The sequence below is a fragment of the Gallinula chloropus genome, assembly GCF_964237585.1.
Source record: "Gallinula chloropus genome assembly, chromosome: 20".
In the NCBI taxonomy this organism is placed as follows: domain Eukaryota; kingdom Metazoa; phylum Chordata; class Aves; order Gruiformes; family Rallidae; genus Gallinula; species Gallinula chloropus.
The window spans coordinates 3,668,694-3,675,200 of record NC_140105.1 but is presented as its reverse complement, the minus strand read 5'-3'; positions in this window follow the sequence as shown (position 1 = coordinate 3,675,200).

Here is a 6,507-nt window from a genome sequence, read left to right as displayed (position 1 = left end):
ACAACAAATAATCTGTCAGAGCCCCAGGGCTGCAAGTACCTGGGTTAAAGGCAGCAACTTGGTACTAACACAGCATTTGGCACAGTGCTGACCAGGCACTCTGAGACCAGATGCATTTCTCTGCTCAGTGACAAGATGCTTCTTCAATCCCTGCCTCAGTTTCCCCACATGCAGTAACGGGGTGGAGCCAGACTCACCTCCTCTGCAAAGAGCTTCGTGAAAGGTTCTTTCACACAGGTTACTCCTGGCTCTGCTGACTTTCTGGGTGGTGGAAATGTTTCGTGTCTCAGCAGTCTCTGCAGCTCCAGGGATGTGCTGCCTGCAGCTTGGCCCATCCTGCTGAGGAGCAAAGGTGTGTGTGTGCAGGGAATTTTCTCTGCTTCCCACCCATTTATCTGTGGCCCTGGAGGAGGGAGGGGGGGCTGCAGAAGTCACTTTGCACCCCCAAAAGTCCCTGCAGGGTGCACAGCTAGATTAGCCCACCATGGGACCCTCTTACAGCAGCCACCCCGCTACCGTGGGACTCCCAACAGCCGTGGGAGCAAGGTGCGGGGCAGGTGGGGCATCACCCAACCCGGGGCACCCCTCTGTCACCCGCCTTTAACTCGGGATCTGTGCGGGTCCCTGGGCAGCGAGCGAGGAGGACACAGCGGCAGGGCTGGGGCGGGAGCTCGGGGGGGGATCACCGGGGTGCGGGGGGCTGCAGGACCCTGTCCGGGCTACCGCTGCCAGGGGGGGAGGGAGAGGAGGAGGAGGGGGAGAGAGAGGAAGGCGGAGGAGGGGGAGGGCGGCAGGAGAAGGGGGAGGAAGGAGGAGGAGGGGGAGGAAGGCGGGGGAAGGGCTCGCAGCCGGCGCGGTCCGAGAGCCCCCTCCTGCGGGGCGCCGCTGAGCTGCCGCTCCTCCGCCCGGGCTTTCCCGGCCGGCACCGAGCCCGGTGACCGGCTCAGCCTCCTGCTCACTGCGGGCTCTGCCCCGCCGCTGCTCCCCGCAGGGGAAGGAGGTTTTAGCTGGGACACCGCACGGACTCTCTCCAACCCATCACCCCAACCCATCGCTCTTGGCGGGGACCAGGGGTGGGAGGACCAAGAGGGACCTCTCGCTGCCCCAGTGCCACTCTGATTCCGAAGCAAACAGAGAGCTGAGCTGGAGGCTGAGACCTTTTATCCAGGTGCAGCAGGGAAATAGGCAACACAACCTTGTTCTCATGGCTTCTGTCTGCTCGCTTACACCGGCTTGGTGAGACCAAAGTGTCAGGGCAGCAGCACAACAGCATCCTTGGCAAGGGTTTTTTAAAAAAAGAAGCTTTAACTTGTACTAAACAGGCTGTGAATGGGTGTCCTGTGGAACAATGGGAACAATGTGCACTGACCCCTGGACAAGCAACTGCAAGAATTTTCAAGCCTTGTCTACCTCTAAAATACAGGATGCTCAGAACCACATTTGATATCTTTACTGGAACATCACTCCTCCACCCAGCTACCCGAGGCAAAAGCATTGGCATCACACCAGAACCTAAGCCCTGGTCAGTTCTTCTGTCTCAAATGCTTTCAAGGGAGCAGCTCCCCAAAGAAAGGCAAGGAGGCTGGGATCTTCTCAGCATCTTCCCCCAGTCACCTTATCCTGAGAGTTTTCTCTCCTTAAAAGCCAAAATCAGGGTAGGGGAGTGGCTTAAGAAACAAAACTCATCCTCACACTGTGCATGAAGGTCACATCATCACAGGTCACCCTGAAAAAGGACAAGGTCCTGCTGGGACACAGTCCTGCTGGGGTAGTTCAGGTAGACCCCTATCCTACCAAAGACATCCACCTTGAGGGGAATCTCCACATCACTGAGCCATGAAGAAAACCCTTTCCCAGTCCTTGGGATGCTCCTGGAGAAGTTGTTTCTCAAGGTTCAGCTGTTGCTTTCTGAACCTGTCTGGTCAGCGCTTCTGTACATCATGTAAAGGTAAATGTCAGCCCCAGACATTTCATCCTCAAAACAATAGTGGCTGAAGTACAAACTCTTGTCAGACATCACTTGGCATCTGTGTTCAAATCCTGTGCAGCTGTTCCCATGGAGCAGTGTTGGTCACTTTGTTGTTGTGTCTGGCTCTGCAGTACATGCTAAGGGGCACAGAAAAATAGAAAATAGTGGTTTTGAAACATAAGAGAAACCTTTTTTTACTGTGAAGGTGGTCAGCTGTTGGAAGAGGTTGCCCAGAGAGGTTTTGGAGTTCCCATCCTTGGAAATATTCAAACCCAGCTGGACACGGCCCTGAGCAGCCTGGCCCAGGGATGCCAGACCCAAGAATCTCCAGAGGCCTCTGCCAACCGCAGCGATTCTGTGAAATAGTTTACAGGAGCCACACAGGAGCATTCCTTGTCCTGATCACCCAACGTGTGAGCTGTGTATTTAAAGTCTGCACATACCCACAGGAGCATTTTCTGTGACTGCTGGAAGCTACAGTTGTGCCAGGCTTCAGCCACACACAATAAAAGTAATTAACATGTGAAAAATTAAAGGCAAACTATGCAAGACACTCAAGAAAATGAATCTCAATTGATTTTTCAAGTGGATTAAGATAAGCCACATTAAACTTCTTTGTACCATTTTTAGCAGCAGAATTAAAATGACCATGACTCAGTGTTGTTCTTAAATGAATGAAAGTCAACTGAACCCCTTGTAAGAGTCTCTGACCAAGGAGTTTAATCCATAAACCTGTATTTAATTTGGATTTTCTTTCCTAAGTGTCCTTATGAGCCTAAGCCAGTGCAGCCTCCTCTGGACCCACTCCAACAACTCCACGTCCTTCTTATGTTAGGGCCCCCCAGAACTGGATGCCCCAGTGCAGGGGGGGAGGTCACAAGAGCAGGGTAGATGGGCAGAACTGAGAAGCAGCGAGGTGCTGCATGTCTGGTGTGATGAGACATGTGCTCATGCTGCCTAGAGACATTCAAGGTGCTCTGCAGGGCTGCCTCCAACCCCAGTTTTACGAGAAATCATTCCTGCCTGAAACCAGGACAGAGGCCAGTTCAGCATCCCGGACACACCGCAGCATGACCCCCCCATCTCTGCTGACAGTTGGGGTGCAAAGCACTCTTTGAGATGGACCCCAGCCTGCAGAAGCCCTTCTCTCCATCGCTGCTGGCACCTGGGATTTCTTCCTTTGCTGAGGAGACAGGGCTGATCTGTATAAACTGGTGGAATTTATGAGGCTCGGTCACATTTCCTTGTGTGGGTACAAACTCAGGCAGTTTATATATTACTGCTCATGAGATTTCTACAGGGGACTTAAAAGGAGCTGGGATAGGGACACCGATAAGGCTCAGGCTTTCCACATCCTAAATCATTATCTGCTGACCGCTACTGTTTATCATTTCAAAGAAAGAAGAGGACAGAGTGAAAGGAGGGAGGCAGAACCCCCTGCTCTGCCTTGCCCTCTGCTCTAGGGCGGGGTTGGAGGGAGACTCAGCATCCCTCTTGGTCTGGGGAATCCCTCCTCTCCCTTTGATCATTCCCAAACCTGCTAACGCCTCATCACAACCTGTCACTACAGCCAGGCAAAGAACAGCTCTGTCAGCCCCCAGAACATCTCGTAATCACGGGCCTTTTCCCATTCCCTGTCAAGATGAGACCTGAAATTTTTCACCAGAAGATAAAGCAGAGTTAGCTCCCAGTCTGACCCCAGTCTCAGGGGACTCAGGGGGCTGGTAGGTTCATGCATCTTGTCTTGAGCAAGATGAGCAGGGCGTTTGGTCTCTGTTGCTCACACTGTGAGTTCATGCCCTGTTTATCTGGCTGTTTCTCATCCTCTCCTAGGTCTGACAAAAAAAATTTCTCCCTGAGTTTGAAACGTGCTCTTAAGGGAGGTTTTATCAGGACTTCTGAAAAGTTTCAGTTTCAGCAAATGAGAAAAAAAAAATCAAGAAGATCCTGGCCTGCTGCATCTCTTCTCCTGGAGAAGAGAAGGCTGGGGGGGACCTCACTGCAGCCTTCCAGTCCCAGAAGGGAGCAGAGAAACAGGAGGGGAATCAGCTTGTTAAAAGGGAGCAGTGGCTGGAAAGTACCAAAATGGGAAAAAATAACCACCCTTTCCTATTGTTTTTGCTGACATGATGTTTTCAGAAGTTCATTTTGGCAAAAAATCAGCTTTCAAGCAGTTTTTAAGCAAAGCTCATTCCAGCTTTGGAACCAGCAATTTTAGCAGTATCAGTTTCCACCCATTACCCAGGAACAGGGCTCAGGGATGGGGCTGATCAAATGCCCTGATGTTCCCTTCCTCCAGACATCCCTGTGCCTAGACACAGCCTCAGCAAAGCCTGAGGAAGAAGGTGAGATTTCACTTCATAATCCCACTTAGAAGTTTTGATTTTGTAAACCTGGGCTGCCTGTAGCTGAGAGGGAGAAACAGATGGTTTCAACCACAGAAATAAATGACAGCCCACTCAGAGGATGTTTTTTTCCACATAAATTGTTGGGAAAAGAATCTCTCTCCTTTTTTTAGAGCCAAATCCTTTGTTGCCCAGGGGCACCCCAATGTGATCCCACGCAGGGATGCTTTTCGTTTCCTATCCCATGCTCAAACCATCAACTCATCCCAAGCAGGGACTTGCTGCCCAGATGAATTTATCTAAGCAACCATTTCTTCTCTCAGAAACCCAAAGCTGAGCAAAACTGGTTCTTCTGCAAGCTCATGCAGCTAATGGGAGAGAGAAAAACACGCTGATAAGCATCTCTGATGGCTTCAGGATAAATTTATATCTGATCTCTTCCCTAAAACAAAATATTTTGGGTTTTTTCTCTCCTCAGCAATTGTACATTAAAATGAAAGTTAATGAGATGAGGATTAAATACCCCCAGGATGGGGAAATAAGCCTTGACTTCTGGCAAGGTTTAAGAGGTTATTTTACAAAATAAAGCCATGTGAACAGCGGTGTAAATGGTTCAGCATGAGGTTTCCCACAGCACTTTTTATCTTAAAGCACATTTTACATCTGAGGGCAGAGGAGCACTTGCCTGTCTCCATCCTGTGATGTGACATGACAGCGCCCTGGAGCCACCAGACATCCCAAAGCCGTGTTAGGAGGATTTACTGTGACTGGGCTGGACCCAGGGACTGTCTCTCTCCCACAGGGCTGGAGCAGGTGTCCCAGGTGGGTACCACTGTGCCCAGCCCCAAAGCACCAGTGTCTGTGGGTGCTGTGCTCCATGCTGGTGCCTGTAGAGAAAAGAACACAGAATGGGTCTGAATCATGGTCCCCTCTGTCCTCAGTGAAACTCTGGGGTGTGCAGAGCTTCCCCACATCATCCTACAGCAACAGGCTGAGTTTGGGTAATTTGAGTGCTCAAGACCAGCCCAGTGAAGGTCAGAGGGGTGATGAGGTCATTGCAGCCCTGCATGCCCAAAGCTGGGCTGCTGTCACGGTGTGTGAGAAACAATGAAATGGAAAAAAACTCCCAGGGAGGGAAGTGCTCAGCTGCTAAGGTCAGCCAGTGTCACCTGTCACCTCCAGAGGTGAACACTGTGCCTCCCCAGAGAGCCTCCTCCAGCTCTCAGGTCTGGGGAGATGTCCCATGATGACCAGCCCCATGGGGTGCCACCAGCACACTGCAGCCCTCGACCCCCTGGTGCATCAAGGCACATGGCAGGAGCACTAAGCCAGGATAGAAGTTGACATTAATAAACCAGCAGGCATTAAAAACTCCATTAACAGGAGAACTCACTGACCTGAGGTAACGTTTGGAGACTGGACCACAAGCTCTGCCCAGAAGCAGAATAAGGGAGAGAGACACAAACCCAGGGAGCAGCAGCTCCCCGTCCCCCTGCTCCTCCCCACCCAGATGCACAGCACCAAACTTTCTGGAGGAGCTGCTGTCCCAGAGAAGGGCAAGAACCAGTACCACCAGGCTGCAGGTCCATGATAATCCTCCAGCTCCGTGTTTTCCTGGCACATTCCCCACCCATGAAAACAGGGTGCAACGAACAAGACACTTGGACAACAATCCAGTTCAAATCCATTCCCCTACTCCAGTTAGAATGGATTATCAGCAGCTCTACCTGATAATACCAGTCAGCTCCAGTCTGCAGGCACCCCGCTTTACTGGTGGTCACTGGAGTCACTGGGGCTCCCGCAGGGGAAGATACTGGTGTCTGTTTGTCCACGAACAAGGGCAAGAAACAGCCCCGTTTGTCCCGTATCCAGCTCTCCCAGCCCGCTCCATGCACCGTGTTACTGGTTTCCACACGCTAGATGTCAGCAGACGAACAAAAATAAGGCGGAGAGGAGCCCAGCACGCCAGATGTTCCACTAGAAGTCACAGCCTGACACCAGTAATCCTCTGGCTGCAGCAATAACCAGACTGGGCAGAGGGTGGCAGGGCACAGCCACGCAGAGGGGACCTGGTTGGTGCCTCTCCAGGAGCCCTGCCTGGGGCAAGGTACAACCTCCAACACCAGCAAAACTCACAGAGCAGCAAAACAGCACTTATTTCACACGTAACACTTTCTGTGGTGGGGGGATAGC